Genomic DNA, 25,619 nt, shown 5'->3' with positions numbered 1-25,619 from the left:
CTTTCCTTCTCCCTTCCTCTCTGTAAAAAATCAATAAAATATATATTTTTAAAAATCTTATTAATATATCTAGCAATCTTATTAAAAATCACACAGACCCACCCATATACCTTCATTTTTCTCATTCATTGAGCCAATATTTCCTGAGGTCCTACTTATATACCATGTATGTTTTGGGCAAAGGAGAATAAATTAGTGAATAGGATATATTAAAATTCTTGCCCTCATAGAGTTTATATTCTATTAGGTGAAGGAGATGTTAGAGAGGAGGCAGACAATAAATAAAAGTCAATATATAGCATGTTAGATAGTGATAAGAGGGATGGCAAAGTGCGGGTGGGTAAGGAGTGGGACAGGCTGTTTCTTTAAATAGAATGGTCAGCAAGGCCTTGATGAAAAGCTGACATTTCAACAAAGACTGAAAGGAGAGGGGGAGTCTTTATATATTGGTGGGAAGAGCATTTCAAGCACATAGAAGAGCAAGTGCAAATGCCCTGAGAGGAGCATTTCAAGTGTCTATGAGACACAACAAGGAAGCCAGTGTGGCTAGAGGAGAATGACTTGGGGGAGGGTCATATGAGATGAAGTCAGAGCGGTAACAAAGGCCAAACTATGCAATGCCTTTAGCTTTAGGAGTTTGGCTTTTACTCTGAGGGAGATGGGCAGCCATAAGGGGTTTAAACCAAAGAGAGACATGATTTAACTTCTTTTTTTTTTTTTTAAATATATTTTATTGATTTTTTACAGAGAGGAAGGGAGAGAGATAGAGAGTTAGAAACATCAATGAGAGAGAAACATCGATCAGCTGCCTCCTGCACATCCCCACTCGGGATGTGCCCGCAGCCCAGGTACATGCCCTTGACCGGAATCGAACCTGGGACCTTTCAGTCCGCAAGCCGATGCTCTATCCACTGAGCCAAACCGGTTTCGGCAACTTCTTTGTCACAGGATCACTTTGACTGTTCATTTGGAATTGGTGGCCTTTCCCAAGTGAGAATACACGAAGCCAGCCGACTGCCATCAGAAGAGGGCCCTCCCCCATCAAACTGGTATCACTCTGGTCATAAGGGCAGGAGAAGAGCTTAATGAAGACCACCCAGCAGGAATTCATGAGCATTTGGCAACATTTGCGAATTCCATCGCTGCTGTGGATGACACGCTGAAGACCATGATGTCTGTCTCTAGAAACGAGTTGCAGCAGTTGCACCCACTTGAACAAGCAAAAGTGGATTTCGTTTCTGCTTACACATTAGATTCAAAGTTTTGGGTTTATTTGGCAACTCTGGAGTTAATTCTAAGGAACATCCAGTAGAGCAGGAACTGGAAAGAACCAGAATATATATGAACAAAGTTGAGTCAAGGAAATAACAGACAAGAAGAAGGCAGCCGAGCTGAACAGAGGGGCAACTTCAAGATTTGTAAAAAATGCTCTCTGGAAACCAAAACCTAAAAATGCATCCAAAGTTGCCAATAAAGTAAAAAGTGAAAAATAACCTTTTGGCTTTGATGTGCACATGTTCAAAAAGAACATCATTTTTATTGTTTTACACAAAATAGATCATTATGTGGCAATGCACAGTTTAAATGTATTCTTCATTAAATTCATATATAAAATTTACATTTAAATTGGTAATGCTAAATACACTTTTCCCCAGAAAAATTAAGTCATCTTTTTTTTTTAAAGAAAGTACAGTTTGCTCATTTTTATATATATTTTATTGATTTTTTTACAGAGAAGAAGGGAGAGGGATAGAGAGTTAGAAACATCAATGAGAGAGATCGATCAGCTGCCTCCTGCACGCCCCCTACTGGGGATGTGCCCGCAACAAAGGTACATGCCCTTGACCGGAATCGAACCTGGGACCCTTCAGTCCGCAGGCCAATGCTCTATCCACTGAGCCAAACTGGTTCGGCAAAATTAAGTTATCTTTATTGACTTTCCTATAGAGCACTGTGAGGTTTTTAACGTTGTGGTATACTTTATACTTATAGTTTACCATCTCTCTTGACAGGACTCTTATTTCCTTATATAGGTCAACCGTTCCAGTATCATTTTATAAGCAACTATGAAATTTAAAGTTAAATGTTCTTTGTAACCATTGTCTATTTTAAATGAATAATGACTTTATGAAGCATGCTTTATTTTATTTTTTTTTAAGTTGCAAAATTTTTATTAAAACATTTCTTATATACCTTTATATTGGCTGGTCCGCAAAAATATTTGTTGTGGGCCACATGCCACCCACAGGTTGGGAGTTTGACATGTTTTCTCTAGAAGATACTAAAGATATGTGTTTTTATCATCTACTTATTTTTTTTTAATATATTTTATTGACTTTTTACAGAGAGGAAGGGAGAGAGATAGAGAGTTAGAAACATCCATCAGCCGCCTCCTGCACATCTCCCACTGGGGATGTGCCCGCAACCAGGTACATGCCCTTGACCAGAATCCAACCTGGGACCTTTCAGTCCGAAGGCCGACGCTCTATCCACTGAGCCAAACTGGTTTCGGCTCATCTACTTCTTCTTTTTTTTTTTTTAATTAAATCTTTATTGTTCAGATTATTACATTTGTTCCTCTTTTTTCCCCCTATAACTCCCCTCCTCCCAGTTCCCGCCCCACCCTCTGCCCTCACTCCCCACCCACTGTCCTTATCCATAGGTGCACGATTTTTGTCCAGTCTCTTCCCGCATCTCCCACACCTCTTTATCCCCCAAGAATAGTCAGTCCATTCCCTTTCTATGTCCCTGATTCTATTATAATCACCAGATTATTTATTCACTTGATTCTTAGATTCACTTGTTGATAGATGCATGTTTGTTGTTCATAATTTGTATCTTTACCTTTTTCTTCTTCTTCCTCTTCTTAAAGGATACCTTTCAGCATTTCATATAATCCTGGTTTGGTGGTGATGAACTCCTTTAGCTTTTCCTTATCTGTGAAGCTCTTTATCTGACCTTCAATTCTGAATGATAGCTTTGCTGGATAAAGTAATCTTGGTTGTAGGTTCTTGGTATTCATCACTTTGAATATTTCTTGCCACTCCCTTCTGGCCTGCAAAGTTTCTGTTGAGAAATCAGCTGACAGTCGTATGGGTACTCCCTTGTAGGTAATTGACTGTCTTTCTCTTGCTGCTTTTAAGATTCTCTCTTTGTCTTTTGCTCTTGGCATTTTAATTATGATGTGTCTTGGTGTGGTCCTCTTTGGATTCCTTTTGTTTGGGGTTCTCTGTGCTTCTTGGACCTGTAAGTCTATTTCTTTCACCAGGTAGGGGAAGTTTTCTGTCACTATTTCTTCAAATAGGTTTTCAATATCTTGCTCTCTCTCATCTTCTGGCACCCCTATAATTCTGATGTTGGTACGCTTGAAGCTGTCCCAGAGGCTCCTTAGGCTATCTTCGTATTTTTGGATTCTTTTTTTCATTTTGCTTTTCTGGTTGGGTGTTTTTTGCTTCTTCGCATTTCAAATCTTTGCCTTGATTCTTGCGCTCCTCTGGTCTGCTGTTGGGAGTCTGTATAGTATTCGTTATTTCAGTCCGTGTATGCTTAATTTCTAGTTGGTTCTTTATCATAACATCGAGGGTCTCATTAGATTTCTTGAGGATCTCACTACATTTATCGATGGCTTCTAGACAGTTCTTAAGAGACCTTAAAAGTGTGGTTCTGAACTCAATATCCTCCATTGACAGTTTTGTCCTGTTTCTTTGTCTCCGCATTTTTTATGCTTTCTTGGTGCACCCCCTTGTGGTCTTTGTGCGCAGTCTTGTTGTAGTTAAGCCTTGATTGTTGTTGGCAATACCGGGGGTGATTTGACCTCCAGGCTAACTGGGTATGAGAGTCCGCTGTGTCTGCAGTGGGAGAGCTTCTGTGCTGGATCTCTAGGGTGGTGCTAATCTAGCTTTTGCCTGAGGCTATCCAGCAAATGGCTCTGCGCAGGGCTTGGGTGGGGCGGGTCCCCAGGGATCTACAGGGCGAGCCGGAGCAAGCAGTTATGGCTTCTCTCAGTTCCATCCCTATGGGCTCTGCCTCACAGAGTCCCAGCAACCGCTGCAAACCTCGGAGAGAAAGCTGCCTTCGAGTTCCGACCGAAGCCAGACAGTCCCGCTTCTCCTGTTTGAGTCTGGATCCCTAGAGACTCGCCCGGATCTGGAGCTCAGAGTCTGAAACTCCCTCCTGATTGGAAACAACAATGGCGCCCTCCGCCTCCAGTCCGCTCCGCGTGCACTCCACACCTTAGTATTTCACTTCAGCACTGCGCCTCCTCTGAGTCTGGGTATGATAGTCTCTTTCCTCCTAGTTGTAGAATTTCCACTCAGCCAGCCTTCCTGTGGTTCTGGATGATGTCCGTTCCGTCTTTTAGTTGTTTTTTGAAGTGGTTGTTCGAGGCAGCAATCTCCGGCGTTAACCTATTCCGCCATCTTGGTTTCTCCTCATCTACTTCTTAATAAGGATTTAACAGCATTGCCAGAAGACATATCCCTAAGGGTCTCTGTTCAGGCACCAGATGTTGGGGTCCAGGGGTTCCCAAAGGTGTGGACGGAGTCGGCGAAGAAGGAATGACAAGGAGGCAGTGTTCAGATGATCATCATAGCCAGGTTCTGTTGAAGCATGCTTTCTGAAGACTGAAGTTATAAATGCATCTGTTTTCATTATATACAAGAAAAATTGAAATGACTTCAATGTCCTTTTTTCTGTGTTCTTACTTTATCATGCTTTAATGATTTGGAGAATTGCTTCATTTGACATTTGAATGGTGAATTTAAGGTTTTACTTTAATTTTTGGCACTTTGCCTCTATGTCCCATTTAAAGTGAAACATATTCTTTTTAATTGTGGATGGGAAATGAGGTTATATATTGATGGCTGAATTTTGGCAAAATGATTATGTCTTATCAATAAAGTCTGTAAATTTTGTGTGAAAAAAATTTGGTTATAGCTCAGCCAGTGTTGCTCAGTGGTTGAGCATCAATCCATGAACCAGGTTGTTGGCTCGATCCCCAGTAGAGAACATGCAGGAGACAGCCAATCAGTGATTCTTATCATTGATGTTTCTATCTCTCTCTTCCTCTCCCTTCCTTTCTCTGAAATGAATAAAAACATATTAAAAAAATTTTTAGAAAAAGAATTGTTTGTAGAGAGACAAAGGCAGAAATAGAAATACAAGTTAAGAGCCTATTGGGAAAAAAATAAACTATTTAAAATACACACACACACACTCCAATCTACTCATAAGAGTTTCATTCATTCATCTCTTTTCTCATTGAGAATCCTCTATGTGCAAAGAACTATAAGTGATATTATATGAATCCCCTCTAGCCCACTGCCTATCCCTAACCAAGAACTTGAAAAAGGGATTGCTATAGACTAAATGTTTGTGTCCCTCCCCTACCCACAACACCAAAACTCATATATTGGAACCTAATCCCCAATGTGATGGTATTTGGTTGTGGGACCTTTGAAGATGATTGAGTCCTAAGGGCTCTCATGGATTGGTGCCCTCATAAAAGAGGCCTTAGAGAAGTCCCTCACCCTTTCCACCATATGAGGACACAGTGAAAAGACAGATTACTGACTATGAACAAGAGGCAGGCTCTCCCCAGACACCAAATCTGCCAGCACTTTGATCTTGGACTTCTCAGCCACTCCAGACTGTGAGAAATAAATTTTTCTGTTGTTTACAAGCCACCCAGTCTGTGGTATTCTGTTATAGTAGTCCAAAGGCACTAAAACTGGGGCTTTTTGCAAGTGTACAGGCATCTTGCCTTCCAGGAACAAAGCCTTGAAAGAATGTTTGTATCTTTAATGCTTAGCAAGTTAAAAACACACAACAAAAGAGACTAATTTTCTGGATTGCCACACAATCAGCTTTTGATATTGTTCCCAGAATGACTGTTCTAAAGGAAAACTAGTGTTCATAGAAATATGACTGTTGCCTTTCAAAAAGACACATGTATCAGCAATTATTTTTGTTAAAAGAGGGCATTTCCATGGCATTCAAGAAAAAACTGTGGTTGTCTTTGTTATTAAAAATATACATAATCATTATTCAAGGTTTCTACATCTCAGATTCCATGGAAAAGAGCTTTGTTTTCAATACCACTGAGATGATCTGAAGTCCCAAAGCTCCACAGTAATCCTGACACTGCCTAGGATGGAGGTCATGTAAAAGAAAGCAAACAGATCTGAGAAGCAAGAGGGCAGTCACTGGACTTCTTAGCTTTAGCAGATTTCTTGTATTGAAGCATCATCCTAGAAAAGCACTGGCTGTAGAAATTGCTTATATACTCACTGCTCCTGGGATCTTAAGAAAATAAAACAGGTCATCATTTCTAATATGGTGTCTTCTGTCTTGAAGTAACAAGTCGTGGGAAGGGAAGAAATAAGCAAGGCTAGGGGAAGTATAACCTTTGAGGTTGAATAACATCTGTTTCACACCTTGATGCCTTGAGGAAGTTTTCTTTTCCATCTCTCCTCAGTTGGCTCGCCCTTATTCATCCCTCAAGACTCCTCTTGGGCACATCTCCCATAGAAGTCTTCACTGGCCCTAAATGGTTTGGCTCAGTGGATAGAGCGTTAGCCTGCAGACTCAAGGGTCCCAGTGGGGAGTGTGCAGGAGGCAGCTGATTGATGTTTCTCTCATCGATGTTTCTAACTCTCTGTCCCTATCCCTTCCTCTCTGTAAAAAATCAATGAAATATATATTTTTTTTAAAAAAGAAGCCTTCACTGAACACTGAACTTCCCTGAACCTCTCTAGCATCTTCTGTGTGTCTGTTGTATCACTTACCGTGGATTGCGTTTGTCTCGTCCAAGAGTATAACAAGCCCCTTGATAAAAGGAATTCTGTTTTACTCATCTCTGTACTCATCCAACTCAGCATGGTACTTCGCAAATAATGTGTTCAATAAATGTTGATTAGTCAAAGTGGATTGAAGAAAACCATAAGAGCAGGCACCATAAAACTCTTAGAAGAAAAAATAAGAAAGTAACTCTGTACCTTGGTCTTGCCAATGATTTTTTTAAGATATGACACCAAAGCACAAGCAACAAAAGCAAAAGTCAACAAGTGGGACCACATCAAACTAATCTTCTGCACAGCAAAAGAAACAATCAACAGAATGGGGGAAAATATTTGCAGACCATCTATCAGATAAGGGTTAATATCCAAAATATATAAAGAAAGCATACACTTCACTAACAAAAAAGCAAACAATCTAATTTAAAAATTAGCAGAGAAACTAAGTAGACATTTTTCCAAGGTACTTCCAATGGCCCACAGGTACATGAAATAATTCTCAACATTACTAATCATCAGGGAAATGCAAATGAAAATCACAATGAGACATCACCTCAAACTTATTAGAATGGCTATCATCAAGAAGATGAGAGACAAGTTTTGGAGAGGGTGTGAAGAAGAGGAAATGCTTGTGCACTGTGGTGGGAATTTAAATTAGTACAGCCACTACAGAAAACAGAATGGAGATACCTCAAAAAAATCAAAAAGAAAAGTACCACATTATCCAGCAATTCCACTTCTACATATATATCCAAAAGAAATGAAAACAGGATATTGAAGAGATATGTGTACTCCCATGTTTATTGTAGCATTATTTATGAGAGCCAAGATATGGAAACAATGCAAATGTCATTAACAAACAAATATATAAAGAAGATTTTGGCCCTAACCGGTTTGGCTCAGTGGATAGAGCATCGGCCTGCGGACTCAAGGGACCCAGGTTCGATTCTGGTCAAGGGCATGTACCTTGGTTTCGGGCACATCCCCAGTGGAGGGTGTGCAGGAGGCAGCTGATCGATGTTTCTCTCTCATCGATGTTTCTAACTCTCTATCCCTCTCCCTTCCTCTCTGTAAAAAATCAATAAAATATATTTTTTTTAAAAAGAAGATTTTGTACATTTATACAATAGAATATTATACAGCAATGAGAGTGAAATTTTGCCATTTGCAATAACATGGATGGATCTTGAGGGCATTGTGCTAAGTGAGATAAATCAGACTTAGAGAGGCAAACACTGTATGATATCATGTATATAAGGAATATAAAAAAGCTGATCTTATAAAAACAGAGTAGAATGGTGGCTACCAGGGCCACTATTGAGGCAATTGGGGAAATTGGGGATTGAGGCAATTGGGGAAATGTTGTTATGGGTATAAACTTGCAACCAGTAGATACATGAATTGAAAAATAAATTATTAAGTGAAAAGGAACCAGAACCTAAAAATTTGGAAAATTCTCAGCTTGCCCATCTTGCAAAAAAATGAGAAAATGTGTTCAGAAGAGAACACATATACAGGGGGTATGGCCAAGCAATCATTTGAAAAAAAGATGAGTATGGGTATTAGCCACTGCCCTTGTCAGAATACTGCTGATTGAACTGAAGGGGACAGAGATAGGATGAAATAAAGGGAGACTGTCAGTCTTCTTAGATCCTACAGGATAGGATTTAGAATGTGGAGGTAGTTGAAACATGAAGGATAGAAGTAGAATGACCAAATCTCATCTGCAACTGGACAGAGTGGAGCATGGATCAGTTTTTTCAAAACTACAACTTTATTTTGGTTGAACTGGGCAGTTATAAATTGTTCTGACCTTGGTCAAAATGGCAAAAGGAACACAGAATGAAGGTCCCTGGTCCTGGAATTGGACTAGTTCGGAACTTGGCAAGAATGACAAGGCTTAGACCGGAGACTTAAATCAAAGAGGGATAAAGTAGGACTCCCCTTCCAAAGTATACTATTTCCTTCAAACTCACCCTGTGATTAGCTTGAGTAAGAAACTTCTTGCTGGACTGCTTCTTGGTTGGACAAGCAATGCCCCTACTTGACCCAGAGGGTAGTGAGGAGCTTTTGGCTTGCACAAGTTCAGCCCCTGTTAAGCTCAGTGTAACAATGTGAATGCACATGTGTTCTCTCACCCAGAGGTACAAACTCAGAAAGTGTGGCATGTAAAGAATAAAAATAGGGGGAACACCCATGTGGAAAAAAAAGAAGAAAATAAAAACATTTGAAAGCATTATCAATGCAAGGGTGGTAGACAGAGACCAACCCACACAGACATGTTCTGTCTCAGCCCCATGCACTGTATCTATAAAGATATTGGTCGATGCTTCTCTGCCGCTGTATCTATCTTTTTGTTCATTAACTTATAATGTTCTTTATTATCCATAAATGGATCTGTGTCTGTAAAGATATTGGTACAACATATGTCTGCAATTTTGCTGCCTATGGAGTCTTGTAGGGTTTTTATGGTTTCGCATCTTACATTCAAGTCCTTTAGCCATTTTGAGTTTGTTTTTGTGTATGGTATAAGTTGGTAATCTAGTTTCATTTTTTTGCATGTATCTAACGAAATTTCCCAGCACCATTTATTAAAGAGGCTGTCTTGACTTCATTGTATGCTCTTGCCTCCTTTGTCAAATATTAATTGAGTATAATGGCTTGGGTCAATTTCTGGATCCTCTATAGACCAGTGGTTCTCAACCTGTGGGTCGCGAACAATGAAAATATATCCTGCATATCAGATATTTACATTACGATTCCTAACAGTAGCAAAATTACAGTTATGAAGTAGCAACAAAAATAATTTTATGGTTGGGGGTCACCACAACATGAGGAACGGTATTAAAGGGTCACAGCATTAGGAAGGTTGAGAACCACTCTATTTAGAAAAGAGGATCAGAGTGATTATTTCCATCCAATACAGCTAGAACCAGGACAGAGATAAGCACAGGATAGCACTGGGCCTCACTGAATTACCCTTGAAAGTCATAACGAATCTAGTTTCAGTTTAAAGGTCTCACTAAGAGTAAAACTTGTAGTCTTTTTAGTGTTTCCCCAAAGATCTCACAGAGCAATTTAAACCAGTAGTCACCAACCAATGGTCCACAGACCACTGGTGATCCATGAGGTCTGAAAGGCTGGCGACCAATGATCTAAACAATAACATCTATATATATAAAAGCCTAAGTGACGGTTACGACCGAATGACTGGAACAACCAGAACGACTGGTCAACCAGTTGCTGTGATGCGCACTGGCCACCAGGGGGCAGACGCTCAATGCAGAAGCTTCCCCCTGGTGGTCTGTGTGCTCCCACAGCCAACCTCCCATGGCCCCTCCCCCTGGCTGGCTGGCTCCCACCGGCCCCCGGTGCTAAACCACTCTTAGAGACCTGCTTCTGGTTTGAGGTTTCATACATAGCAGAGCAGCTCCCTTGCTGCGATCTATTGAAAGTCTGCCCTCAACACAAGGGTTTGTCTAGTTCCCATCCTCTCCCTTACCCAGAGACCACCCACCTGCCACACCACCACGGTAGTGAGGAAAGGAGGGAGGGAGGCAAGGAGTTGCGCAGTGGCAGGGTGCCAATGGCAGCTGCAGCATCCAGCATCCGTTCCTCTGCACCTGGCCCAGCAACTCACCTCCCTTCCTGACCCCACTGGTGCCTTCGGGCCCAGGTTGGGACAGGGAACAAGGGGTGGGTAGCGGTGGACGCGGCCCCTTTCCCAGGGGGGCCAAGGGCTGGCTCCCTCCTTGGGGCTGGCAGCCACCCCTTTTCCCTGTGCATGAATTTGTGCATGGGGCCTCTAGTTCAATTATAAAGTCCAGAGACTGAAAATGTTTAAAGTAAATGAAATTTAAAAACTCATATATTATAAAAGTGGGTGCCAAATATGTATACCTATGCATGATAAATTACTTCTTCATTTTATTATTCTACTACTTTATTTCCTAGAAACATTTGAAATACTAAATTGAGTCATCTTTTTTAGAATATGAACAGATCTTTCAAAATATCTTTATCAAAGTACTTATTTTAAAGATAAATTGAAAACCATGGAATTTAAGTAGACTGCTCAATTAATAGCAAAAGTTAAGTGAGAACGCATGTCACTATTCTAATGTCAAAGGTACCTTCAGCACATTAAGTTGCTTTGCAATTTTTTTTGTATTGTTATCCTATATAATAAAAGCCTAATATGCTAAGTGTCTAGTCGTCTGGTTGTCCGTTCAACCAATCAAAGCATACTATGCTAATAATATACTAACTAGTCACTATGACATGCACTGACCACCAGGGGACAAACAGTCTTCCAGTCGACCAGTCGCTATGAAGTGCACTGACCACAAAGGGGCAGACGCTCTGACTGGAAGGTTAGCTTGCTGCTAGGGTCTGGCCAATTGGGACTGAGCGAGACGGGCTGGACACGCCCTGGAGCCCTTCTGCAGTCCCTCCCCAGCTGGCCAACCTCCCTGTGCATTGGTGGGATCCCTCAGCCTGGCTGGCTTGTGCCCAGTTTTGGCCCAATCCCACAGACCAGGCCTAGGGACCCCACTGGTGCACAAATTCATGCACCAGGCCTCTAGTATCTTTATAAGTAAATCCATAATGTATCTGCAGTAGGCTGCTCCTAAAATGGTCTCAGTGATCTCCTGCCTTCTGTGGTTCACTCCCTGTGTAATCCTCTTCCCAAGTATGTGGGCTAGAATTTAAGGACTTGTTCCTAATGAATAGCATACAGTAAAATTGATGAGATGTCTCTTCCAAGATTCTTGCTGGTGCTGTTTTGATCTCTCTGCTGGCTCACTCTGATGAGCCAAGCTGCCATGTGGGGACAGCTTCAGTCCAAAAGCCTGTGAGAAACTTAATTTTACCAGTTAAGCATCAGAAAAGACCGCAAACTCAGCTGACACCTTTATTGCAATCTTGTCCCTAAACTAATCTGTGTCCAGATTGCCAACCCACAGACACTGGGAAATAATAAATTTTGTTGTTTTAAGCTACTAAGTTTTGAAGTAATTCAAATCCCCTAAGCTGAAGGTCCCTCTCCTATAACATAACCCACTGTATATACAGGCGTTATCTGTCAATCTTAGCACCACTGATGGGACTTGGGGCTTTGAAATGACACAAAAATCTTGATTATTAGCCTGGTTACTGCTAGTTCTGTGAGTAATAAGTGAAACTTTGTCTCTGACTCACGAGTCTCATGTCTTCTCCATCACACATGATGCAGCAGGCTGACTCGTTAGTTCTGAGTAAGGCTCTTCACAGTTCTTGAAAACAGATGTTCAACAATAAAAATAAATATTCTTTGTATATTTTCATAAACATTCCTAATAACACAAGTGTGGCTGTTTATTTTGATATATTAACTCGACTTGCCTGTGGCTCTTCCTTACTAAGACAAATGAGTATACTGATGCCCAGCCTCGGGGAGAGGGATGTATCGTCAGAAAGACAGAGACATGGCTTTTGAGTTTCAAAACCCAAGACATTTGATTTTCAAGGATTTGAGTTTCTCAGGTCTCAGGATATAAAAACATAAAAATGAGCAGTTTCAATAATAGATTGGAAAGGAAAAAGGAAAAGCCATTCACATCACCTCCAGACTAGATCAAGACTCCCTTTGACAGTGGGGGCCTGGGGCAGTGGGAGGAAGAAGAGAAGAGACCGTGAAAGCAGTAAGTCTACATGCTCTTGGTTCTCTAAGAGCTCTTAGAGGCTGAAGACTGAGAAGCAGAGGAACCCAGGAATCTGAGAGGAGAGCAGATGTGTGTTCTCTGTGTTCACATAAAGCACAGAGGAATGTGACAGCTGTGTCCTCCTTCCGCAGCAAAGTAGGAGAGTAGTAGACAGGATGTATGTGAGGCTCATCTAGATGGAGAGATTCCCTTCTATCATTGGGGTCCAGGACAGTGCTGGAGGGTTTTTGTATACCAAGTGGGGGACAGAGGCCAAGTGATTGGGACAGTAGTATACAGCAGTGACACACCTGAAGCAATTACTGAAAGTGGGAAAAATAATGTACATGTCAGCTAATGTCATAATGGATAGATGGCAATAACCAAGGATGAGATGAAATTGTCCTAAAGCCCCCATAAGCTCTCTGGAACTTAGATACAATATGGAGAAATATGTAGGAGGGCGGGGACCCCTAAAATGATTGAAATAACTAAGAGTTCGTCTTCACCAGCAGGCAGAAGAGGGGTTCAAAATAAAAACTGTTTTAAAATATATCCTTATTTTTTATGTTTGTTTTTGTACATAGTTTGTGGTTTGAAATCTATACTAGCTAGACTGCGTTCCTAAAACAATTACATTTAAAAATACATGTACTGTGATTCATCATTAAAAAACAAAAAAGGAAAACCATGTCTTCTATTACATTCTTGGCCAGAGTCTCCTGAATTGTCCTGCTATCATTATTTATGGCTTCTCAGAACTGCAGTGAGATCAAAACCATGATGCAGTCCACCTGGCTTTATGTCTACAGCAAAGGGATTTTTAAACACTATTTCTATCTTAAAAACTGAGAGTCACATAAATAGTAGAAACTATTTCCAACCTCAACCTACCCTCCTCTGACTTACTACTTTGCAGGCCAGGGAATTGGCCATTTCAACTGGATATGTCTTTCCTCTGTATAAGTAAGAAGATAAAAGAAATTTTATTTCCAAGAGTCTCAATTTCACATGTAAAATTAATACCTATATTTGTATTACTCAGAGCCTCGAGAACTTTAAGATCATGTGTGTTTTCTGAATCTTTCTGCATTCTTTCAAAATTGTGCCTTAAGGGTCCATTTTTATCTCCATATCATTTGAAAACAGAAATGTTAAATAAAATTGGAAAACTAGATAAATTTGCCATCTTCTGTAAAGCCTTTTCTTCCAGGAAATTTATTCAGTCTCTATAACAGTCAAACAGCACTTCAAGAGGTTAAATTATTTTTAAAAGTGTCTACCAATTCAATACATTTTCAAGACATTACTTATTTTGCAGTCTGTAAAGGAACTCAAGGTAACAAGGGCAAAATGAGAAAAGTTATATGACTTAACCAGAGCACTTGACATGAAGCAGCCACCAATCCTGGGTAAAGGTTATGTTTGAGAGGTCAAAAAAAGAAAGAGAATAAAATTGTATTTCCCCAATACAAATCTTCCACAGACCTGCCTTGTACATGAACCTCTTGCCCAAATATCTATGATCTTCTTGCATCATACTGATGTTGTAACTCTCCATTAAAAGCTCCCTACGCTTGTAAGCCCCCCAACTATGGTCTTTTATGCATATATTAATGTTAATATTTCTTAAAGCCTAACCAAATTACACACACACATGCACAAACAAGGCCTCTCTCTAGCCCAATTTGATTTCTCCCTGCTGATAAACCCAAAATACCGTTATAGTTCTCATTGCCAGGCCAGTAACACCTTTTTTAAAAAATATTTTTTATTTATTTATTTTTTAAACATATTTTATTGATTTTTTTACAGAGAGGAAGGGGAAGGGATTGAGAGTTAGAAACACCGATGAGAGCGAAACATCACTCAGCTGCCTCCTGCACACCCCCTACTGGGGATGTGCCCGCAACCAAGGTAAATGCCTTTGACCTGAATCCAACCAGGGGCCTTTCAGTCCACAGGCTGACGCTCTATCCACTGAGCCAAACCAGTCAGGGCATAGTAACACCTTTTTGATCTTCCAGTCTGTCACTTATGTCTAACCTATCCAATAAACCTTGATGTTATGTGAGGGTTGGGGATGTGACTAATATAATTTACTCATTCCTAAAAGAGCCCAGCACCTTGTCGGTACTCAATAAGCCACTTGCTGAATTGAAGCAACTCTAAAGAAGTTGCCAGATTATAAAAATTAAATTCCTTGGCTCTGCCAAAACATTGCCTTGCGATCTTTCACAAAGAATTTACCAGAAACCCTAGCTGGCTTGGCTCAGTGGATAGAGCGTCAGTCTGGGGACTGAAAGATCCCAGGTTCAATTCCTGTCAAGGGCATATATCTCAGTTGCAGGCTTCTTGGTTGCAGGCTTCTCCCCGGCCTGGGCCTTGGTCAGGGTTCATGCAGGAGGCAATTAATCAATGGTTTTCTCTCATATCGATATTTCTCTCTGTCTTTCCCTCGCTCTAAAAATTAATGGAAAAACAGCCTCAGATGAGGATTTTTTTAAAAAAAATAATAATTTACCAGAAGAATGACCTCAGTTTCAATTGTTGACTGTGGGTATCAACTTTATATGGTAGCTAACTTGAAAAGATAGCCATAGATACCAATTACAACTTTTTATTTGGGGCTTATGGGCTCTGATTTCTAATTTCTTTTTATTATGAGAGGTAAAGAAAAACTAAATTTAGCTGTTTCTAAAGCACCTCTATTTCAGAGATTATGTTGCAGATAAAAAAGTAAGTTAATAGGAAATGAACCAGAATCATATGGACAATATTTCCCTCAAATCAGACATGACTTTAAAAGTTTAAGACAAAGGTGATTGGCAATAAACATGGTCTTGAGCATAATACTTTCCAGAAACTTGTACAAGATACCTTGATAGTAGAAAACCATTTAGACTCATCCATCCCTGACATAGAGTACATAAATATAGCCTGTAATATCTTTCTTTTTTATTAGCCTTCAAGATATCTTTCTCCTTGATTAAATGCACATCCCTCCCTTTTAATCTAATCTCTCCAATTCTTTCCCAATTGCATATTTCTTGTGCTTAGCATTGTGACATCTTGGTAACATTTTACAGAGCAGGGAAATAAAGGTTTTTAAAAGCCAGAGATTTAATTTTCTTGCTTCAAAATTTGATTCCAATTGGATTTCTACATTTAAAAAAGAAACAAAACTATGCATGAAGATTAAGTCAATACACCTGCAGTAAGTGACTCATTCTGGGGTATTTTTTTACAGCAGCTCAAAGGGACTAAACATCTTTAAGATAATTGTTTTGAATTCTTTGTCAGTGCATTTTTTTAGAGTCAGTTACTAGAGATTTACTTTATTCTTTTGGTTGTGACATCTTTTCCTGATTCTTCGTGTTCCTGTAGCTTTACATTGATGTCTGTGCATTTGAAGAAACTGCCACCTGTCTCTTGCTTTAAGTCAGCATGGCTAAATTCTGGGCCTTTGTACCTGGCTGCCTCAGGAGTCCAGTCTTTTTTTTTCCAGGCGCCTGTAAACTCTTGCTACCTCTGATGTCCACTCCTTTCCCTCTCTCCTGGGAAAATGCCTCATTTCTGTGCCTTTTCCCAGAGCCAGGCCAGGGGCAGGAAGCCACCTGCCACCTTTACTTTGTTCTTAGCTGCCCCAAGGGTTACATATGCCAGTTCATTCAGCTCGCTAAGTGGGCAAGACAGAAAGAGCCCTTCAGGGAGTGTACTGAAAGACCAGGGACATTGGAGACACCTTTTCTCCTCAGTTCCGTGTCTCATGTCTTTTCCCAGTCTTGCAAACCTGGTTGGCTTCAGGGAGCTTCCCTCCCCTTTTCCTTTGTTCCTACTTGTTCAAGGCATCAATGCCACTTCTTCAGCAGTCCACGTGAGGCCAGACAAGCCAGCTCCTTGGGCCCACAGTGAAAGGCAGGAAGACCAGACCCATGTTCCACTGTTCCCCTCCACACAAACACGCACACACACACGCGCGCACACACACTTGTAGAAGTCACAGGCTAAGTTGATCTCTCTTAACACTGAGCTGTGCCTCTTTGGGGGAAGGGATGCACAGATAAAGTGGAATTACTACTCTTATTACCCATTTCAATGCAGCTGCTTCCAGGTCTGTGTTTGGGATACCGCAACTTCTTAAAAGGATTCCAGACTTCTCATAAGTGTAGGATGGGGCTGCCTGTTCTACCATCTTCCTAACATCACTCAGAAAACCTAGCTGAAATTCATTTCAATCATACATTTTATTTATTACATTTATATTTAACCCAATATACCCAAAATCTTATTTCAACTTATACTCAATATGGGAAAAGTATTAATTAGATAGTTTATATTCTTTTTTTACATACTAAGTCTTTGGTATCCAGTGTGTAAATTTTACATTTACACCACAGCTCAATATGGAATAGCCACCTTTCAAGTGCTCAATAGCTGCATGTAGTTAATGACTACCGTCAGTTTAGACAGTGCAGCTCTAGGTCTTCTCCCCGTCCATGGCCCTCCACAGATCTTAATCCTGCTCCTACCGGGATTTTCGTGGTTTCTTACCCTCCAGGGTAGTAGGTGAGGTAGAAATTAGGGAGAATGCCGCACCTGGAGCTGTGCGGTTTTCGTAGCACACCTGTACTTTGCGTACGCTTGGAGGGTCCACTGATAACCATAGGGGTTGAGTAATCACAGACTGTTGCTTGCTAAGTTTGTGTATCTTTGGCAATAGAATTCCCTCAAAAAAAAGTGTTTATTTATTCAATTCCTTGTAGAACAATCCCAAAGAGAGATCTTGTGTAGCCATTCTCTTGGGATATCTTAGAAGAGACCTAAATTTAGCAGAGACCTTGGATCTTCGTATGATCTCTTGCTAAGGGTACAACTTTGCTTTCATCGGCTTTGGTGACAGACACAGGTTGAGGTAAAGAGTGTCTCCCTTATTAAAGATGTACATCCCTCTACCTTGGCTTAGGGTCAAGTAGACAACTTTCTGGTTTGCCCAGCATGTAGAATTTTGCATTTTAAGACTGAAATATTCCCAGGCAAACAGGAATGAGTTTGCCACAGGTCAGATCTAGACTTAGATGTTTAGGATTTTTTCTCTGAGGATTTTGTTTTCCAAAGTTCCATCCCACAACATGTTAGGCTCTGTCATTGTGGCAACCCACTTCCAGGTTTTAGATGCTTTTTAATTATGGATTGCATTTGAATGCTTACATCAGAAACCTGATTACAGAAGGTTACATAGAGAAATATTTTTTTAATAGCTAGAAGCATGGAAGTAGCCTAAGTCTGGCATGGTAATTCTATAAATGCATAAAGGACTCTGGTTCCATCTAACTTTCCTCTACTCAACTTGAGCAGTTGGCTTTTATCCTTATGGTCATGAAAAGACTACTCCATCTTCAGAAACTGCATATGCATTTTAGGCAGGTAGAAGATTTAGGGTAAAGTACAAAAAAGAGAGTATGCCAACTGAGTCTAGGCTTAATATTAACCAATAAAAGATGGATTTTTCATAAGCTCCCTAGAATTCCACATACATCTCATTTTCTAGGACAGGGGTCTTCAAACTACGGCCCGCGGGCCACATGCAAATACAAATATTGTATTTGTTCCTGTTTTGTTTTTTTACTTCAGAATAAGGTATGTGCAGTGTGCATAGGAATTTGTTCATAGTTTTTTTTAACTATAGTCCGGCCCTCCAACATTCTGAGGGACAGTGAACTGGCCTCCTATTTAAAAAGTTTGAGGACCCCTGATCTAGGACATATAGCTACTCCAAGCTGCAAGGGAGTCTAGAAGTTGAGTATTTTTCATGGTTTCATTGATGCCTCAAAAGAATGTAGTAAAGAGAAAGGGAAGGAGGTATATTGAACAGTAACTAACTGATCTATAATTGAGTGGTATCTAATATAGGTGCGTTTTATTTTATTGAATTTGACAGAAAAAATGCATATAAACTTTAATATATAAATTAATAATGGAAAGGCCCACTTTTTCATGTAATTCTTCACAAATTAAGTTGCTCAGTGATCCAATTAAATTCAATATGCTAAAACTTCAAAGAAATGTGGGTGACCCTAAAGGGTTAAAATGAATCAAAGAGAATTTTGGTAACCCTAGTCCTTGTTCTTTTTGTTAATTCTTCAGTGTCTGTGACTAATTTAGTCTTGCTTTAAGCCAAAATTATACACTATCACAGAGAGATGACATAAATTAGTGGAAAATATTGATATAAGACGTTCTTTCCTCCATTTTTCTTGATGTACATTGACCTTTGCGTCTATTTTTATTTTCTCACTTTTAAGACATGGTGTTAGTGCACTTGACCCTGCACCCTGTGCCAACTGTGGTTTTGAATTCAATCTCCAGTTGCTGATAATTGAAGTTTCATTTTCACATCGATGTTTCTCTCCCTGCCCCCCACCTTCCTCTCTCTTTAAAAATCAATTTAAAAATTTTTTTCAAAGTTTAAAAATAAGTAAATAAATAAATGTTTTGCAGACAAAGTACTAGGTCTCAGCTTTTGATCTATGTAAGTCTTCAGGCTATATGTTACATAAGAGCAAAAATTTGGGGGCTGAAAAAAGAGAACCTCAAGTTGGATAAATAAAACTTTTAACCACATAGCAAGATAGTTTAAAGACAGACTTTGGAATCAGGCAGATCTGATTTAAAAGTCAGAACCTGACAATAGTTCTATGAAATTTAATAAATCATTTTACTTCTTTAGGCATCAAGTTTCTTATCTGTAATATCTCACTAAGAATTATCTCTTTCTTAAAGGTTGTTGTGATACTGGAATTAATGCTTACATAATATATGTAAAGCACTTAGCAAAATACCTGACACAGAATAAAATCTTTAATATCTGAAATTCCACCAATTTTACCAGTTCAAATTATTTTTGAAATATGTATAGTATACTCATTCTGTGGTATACTTAATTTAACAACAGGCTATTGATTTAATATAAATTTTCCCTAGTTACACAAGCATATTGATGATATTTGCAAACAGTAGCTCTGACAAAGGTTTAATTTCCAAAATATATAAAGAACTCATACAACTCAACACCAAACAAACAATCCAATCAAAAAGTGGGCAGAAGAACCAATGGACACAGACAGCAGGGGGGCGAGGGCATGAGTGGAGGGGGGGAGGAGTATGGGGGGAATGAGGTCACATATGTAATACCTTAATCAATAAAGAAATTAAAGATTGCCGAAACCGGTTTGGCTCAGTGGATAGAGCGTCAGACTGCGGACTCAAGGGTCTCAGGTTTGATTCCAGTCAAGGGCATGTACCTTGGTTGTGGGCACATCCCCAGTAGGGAGTGTGCAGAAGGCAGCTGATCGATGTTTCTAACTCTCTATCTCTCTCTTTTCTTCTCTGTAAAAAAATCAGTAAAATATATATTTTAATTTTAAAAAAAACTCCAATGAGATACCACCTTATACCAGTTATAGTGGTCATTATCAATAAGACAAGCAACAACAAGTGTTGGAGAGGTTTGGGAAAAAAAGGAATGCTCATTCATTGCTTGTGGGAATGCAGTCTGGCGATTCCTCAAAAAATTAAAAATAGAGCTACCATACGACCCAACAACCCCACTCCTGAGTATATACCCAAAAAACTCAAAGTCATTTATAGGCAAAGATATATGCACCCCTATGTTCATTGCAGCATTATTCACGGTGGCCAAGAGTTGGAAACAGCCAAAATGCCCTACAATAGAGGACTGGATAAAGAAGATGTGGTACATGTACACAGTGGAGTACTACACGGCCATAAGAAAGGATAAAATAGAATCATTTAGAACAACATGGATGGACCTTGAGAACATTATGCAAAGTGAAATGAGTCCAACAGAAAAAGCTAAGAACTATATGACTTAACTTATATGTGGAATATAAAACTGAAACTTATGAACGCAAACAGCAGTGTGGTAGTTTCTGGGGGGCGGGGAGTGGAGGAAGAAAGGGGTCCTAATATGATGTGACAGAAGATTTGACTTGGGTGGTGGGCACATGATCCTATATACAGATTTTGTAAGTTAGTAATCCACACATGTAACCTATATGTTCATGTTGACTAATGTCACCCCAATAAAAATTTTTAAAAATTAAAAATAAATCAATAGAAGGAAAATATGTGCCCTAAAGAATAGTATACATTTTACTGTTTTAACCACAAGCTAAGTTTTTCGTGCATTTAACAAACCAAGGTGTTTGTCTTTCAAGCCAAAGGTGAGAATTTGAATGAGAGCATTTACAAATGTGCTGTCAAATTCCCACTGAAACCTGGAAATCAATCAACCATGTTTCTCTCACTGAGCAATTGTGGGCAAGACAGAAGATGCCCTTTGATCACAGGTCTCCCCTCAGGGTTCTTTTGAGCATACAGAAGAGAACCACATCACTCATCACTTTTTGAAATCTGAGAAATGCCTTTCAGTGGAAGACTTTTTTCCCTATGAAACCCTTCTCTAAGTTTTTGCCATCATTGTGCAGGTTCTGTATTGTTCACAATTATTTTTCATCACATATGACAAGTACTCACCAAGCATTTTTTGTGAGAATGAACCAAAGTCCAATCTTTTTATGTTGATAATTCTCCTGGTAGACAAAAGTTGAAATGTCTAAAATAGCACTTAACATTTGCACCATTAATTTGAACAATTCATTATTGTCAGTTTTGAGTGAAAAAAGCAAAGTCATTTTCTTTTCCCTTACAATAATAAGCATATGTTAAATGTTCAATAAATATCTGCTAAACTCAAATATCTACTAACTTCTAATTCTTTCCATTTCCTTTGACAATGACTAGCAAAGCCAGTTTTATACTAATGTAGTCTAAAGGGTATGTAGCTTGTTCTCAAAAATAAAATGACAATCTAACAAATTCATGAGACTGGATCTAATTCTAATAAAAGAAGCAGAGTACAAGTTTTGAGTTTAGAAATAATAAAACATTTTTTTATTATAGTTTAATATTAATTTTTCCTCAACTGTGAGGTGTGTTGAAGAGAGAAATTAATGAGCCCATCTAGTTTAAGTCCAAATAATTATGTTAAATAAGGGGTACAGGTAATAATTCTATGACTGTAAAACTTATTTGGTTACCTATTACAGTATTCAGTGGTGACCTATTTTGAGTAATTTGAACAAGGGAACTGAGGTTTCAGAGAGGAGAAAATGACAGCAATTCCAGTTACATAAATGTAACTAATTCAATAAAATACATTTTTTTCTCCTAGAATTTATTAGCATATCAATTAGATTAAACAAGTCTATATAACATAGACAATTCCCATTAGTAAGCTAATAACAAAATCACTGGCATCATTCTGGATAATGTAAAAGGCTTGAACCCTTACAAAGAGCAGGTGTAGGATAAAACCTGAACCCTGAAATTTTAGGAAAAACATTTTTTTACTTACTAAGTACATCCCACCAACTCTTGTATGTATGTCTGAAACATGCCAAATGTGTTTCAACTCACACTAGGTAGAAAGTTTGTTTTTGCCACATATACTTTCTACTTCACTTCTCTTTGAGGAATGTGTAACTATTTTTGCCTTAAATAGCTATGTTTAAATTTATATTTAATTTTGTCTTAAATATCATGCTTTGAATTTGTAGTGAAACTAGCACACTTGAGAAAATGCATTAGAAAATTTATTCACTTCCTAAACCTTTTGAATTAAAAAGGAAAAATATTTTCTTACTTCTCAGAATGTAAACTTACAATAAAAAGTAAAGAAAGGACGAAGTTTGTATGATTAGATAACATGATAACAGAGACCAAAGCTCATTGAAAAATTCTGAAATCCTTCTCTTTGAATGTGCATCTCTCCCTTCCTTGTCTGTATGACAGAACAATCATAAGACAATATTTCAGATATACCAAACTTTGTAAGTATACCATAAATCTTAATGAAGAACCAGCTTTTATATTTTTGATCCTCTCTTTCTTATTTTATTTATTTTTCTTCTTACCTTTTTAATTTCTTTTCTTCATTTTTTAGCTTATTGAGCTGATGCTAAGCAATTTGAATTATTTCCTAATTAAGCTATAAATGAACATCTATGTTCATGAGCTATACAGAATGAGGGATTTATTAAGGGATTAGACCTTAAACTATTCTGGGAGTTGGTGGTGCTGCGCGCTAAATTTGAAAGCAGAAAGCATAATTTTAATACTTTAAGAGTAAATTCAGTCATTTCAGCCACTTTACAAATTATCATTTGCTGCTTTTCATACAGAGAAGTGGGAGGCTATTCATGAAGTTGTAAGGTAGCTGATTATCCTGTTCATATCCTGGGCCCTACACTCTGCTGCCACCTAGCGACATTTCTTCTCACTCAATGCTCAGAAAATGTCATTGGCCCACACTGGCATTCACTGAGGCAGCCTAGTTCCCACCTGGTCTGGTCTAAAGGCCCACAATTGTTGCTTCTGTGGTGTCCCTCATCAAGTGTGTAAGACTTGCTCAGGTCTACCAAGTCTCTCTCTCTCTCTCTCTCTCTCTCTCTCTCTCTCTCTCTCTCTCTCTCTCTCTCTCTCCTAACATCTGTGTCCTCCTCAAAGACATGGGAAAAATTAGCAGCTCTTCTATGCCACTCCCCTGCACTTGATGCTTTATTTTATGGCTTTCCTGACATGGTAGCATGGGGATCCCATGATACTGTGAGGTGGCCTCTTTGTGTGGGAGAGAGGACAGATGCTCAAACCTCCTGTGGAGTCCATTCCCCTCCTTAAGAGAGCACACAGGGCTCCTTCTCAGAGACTTTCAAGCATGTCCAACTCTATCATCGAGGTCTTCTCCCTTTTCTAACCCACAGAAAGTGTTTTGTTTTATTTTCTTATATTTTTGGTGCTGGATTCATGTTTCATAGCTTTGATAAAATATCCTAAATATTCTGCACACATTGAAAGCACTGTATTATGTTACAGATGTGCATTATAAGACAAAACTAGCTCATTCTCTTTGTACTTAGTCATAATGATGCTCTGGGAGTAGCCTGATGACAGAGGCTGGTTCCATACGCTCCGACATCCAGCATCACAGTGAAGAAGCAGGCTACGCTGCCAAATCCAGAGCTTTTCGAACAAAGTAAAATAGTGGAGACAAGAACTAAGAGTATTACTGATAAAACAAGACTTCGAATTTATGGTACATTGGAAATTCATTCTTTCTACTCTAAGATTTTCAATGTTAGTAGAAAAATTTAAAAACTCACTAATCCTGTCTTTGGGCTATACCTTGTTTAATTTTTAACTATGAAATTCAGCCTGCATGTTATAAAAATAATTTCTTTCTTTTAATCACTATAGGCAAGAAGATGCAGTTTTTTCTGCACAGGACTTAATGATTCATGGACATTTTTTTCCCAGACTAACTCACCAGACCATTTGTGACAAATACAGCTTCAGAAATTTTGGAGCTAATCAATAACATAAATCAAAGTACCTATAAACAAGAATTAAATAAATATGAAGATAAACTCTAAAGATAATACATGACAGCCTGTTTGTCTCTCTCCCCTAACCCATTCTCTGGAAAAGTAAAATGAAAAAAATTATGATGTAAAAATGTAAGGAAAACATGACTTTACTCAGCTAGGTTTTTCTGAGAACACACAGTTGAAGCTGTTTTTGCATGAGGCAGATGTTACTTGCCAAAAACAAAATATCTGGATTTCTTCTAAAGAATAGATTATATATATATTTAAAGCCCTACCAGTTTAGCTCAGTGGATAGAGCACCGGCCTGCAGACTAAAGGGTCCCAGATTCAATTCCAGCCAAGGGCACATGCCCAGGTTGCAGGCTAGATCCTCCCCCCCACACACACACACCCCAGTAGGGGGTGTGTAGGAGGCAGCTAATCAATAATTCTCATCATTGATGTTTCTCTCTATTTCTCTCCCTTCCTCTCTGAAATCAATCTACATATATAGATATAGATAGATGATATAGATAGAGATAGAGATAGAGATAGAGATAGAGATAGAGATAGAGATAGATATTAATGTATGGGCCCGGTGCACGAGATTTGTGCACTCAGGGGGGGTCCCTCAGCCTGGCCTGCACCCTCTCGCAGTCCAGGAGCCCTTGGTGGATGTCTGACTGCTGCGCTCGCCCAGCCGTGAGCCCGGCTTCTGGCTGAGCAGTGCTCCTCCTGTGGGAGCGCACTGACCACCAGAGGCAGCTCCTACATGAACATCTGCCCCTGGTGGTCAGTGCGTGTCATAGCAACTGGTCCTTCTGCCTTTCAGTCAATTTGCATATTAGCCTTTTATTATATAGGATATAGAATAGATCCACTTGCTGGAGTGTTACAAAAGATTCTAAGAACCTTTGAATCACATTACTCTATTATCTTCCCTACTGATCACATGACTCTCCAACCTACCGTGGTCTCTATCAGGCCCTCCCTTGGTGCAAAGTCTGGAGAGATCACCAAGATGCTGGTACCATGGCTATAGAAAGTGCTTTTTTCTTATTTCTGCTATCATTTAAGTGACACGTTAAGTAAAATTTTAAAAGAAATAAGCTAAAATGAAAAACACTCATTTGAAAACAAGTTATTTGTAACATCATCAATGAGAGAATTTTCTACCGCAATGACTGAATCTCCTGCCTGGTCACCCTGACGTGCTGACATAACCACTACATGTTCAAGCCCCACAGAGGAGTACTTGCCTCTAACTGCTGTGTGCATTCAGCAGGTCAAGTGGCTTTTTTCTAGAAATGTAGGAAAGATACACTGACACCAAAAAATTACAATTGGAGTCAACTTCAGCTTCATCCAACACTTTTTACCTTTCACTTTCTAATACCTATTGTCCTACTTCCTCACTTTCTTCAAAATTATCATCACCTCTATGGCTTCTCCGGTAACTTCATACACAGTACATGGAACCCTGTTTTCCAGACGTGCCCGGGTTCAAAAGCTGATACTAATGTGAATTGTGATCCTTTATCCAGTCACTCTTCATCTTCAGATGCTATCAGTAGACCGAAGAAGTTAATAATAATAATTTAAAAAGTGAATCACTCCATACTTATTCAGGAATTGTTCTAACACTGCCTGGAACCTCAGTTCTGTTTTTCTTGATTAACTATAACCTCTTCCTC

At 39.2% G+C, this 25,619-nt stretch overlaps 1 pseudogene; it reads left to right on the top strand.

The window, feature by feature from the left end:
• Positions 1–300: 300 nt before the first annotated feature.
• On the top strand, positions 301–1,493 carry LOC118675524 (annotated as a pseudogene).
• The last annotated feature ends 24,126 nt before the right edge of the window (positions 1,494–25,619 follow it).

This window comes from Myotis myotis, unplaced genomic scaffold, assembly GCF_014108235.1.
Source record: "Myotis myotis isolate mMyoMyo1 unplaced genomic scaffold, mMyoMyo1.p scaffold_m19_p_2, whole genome shotgun sequence".
Classification (NCBI taxonomy): domain Eukaryota; kingdom Metazoa; phylum Chordata; class Mammalia; order Chiroptera; family Vespertilionidae; genus Myotis; species Myotis myotis.
The sequence above is the reverse complement of the archived record's forward strand: the minus strand, read 5'-3'. Positions and strand labels throughout refer to the sequence as shown.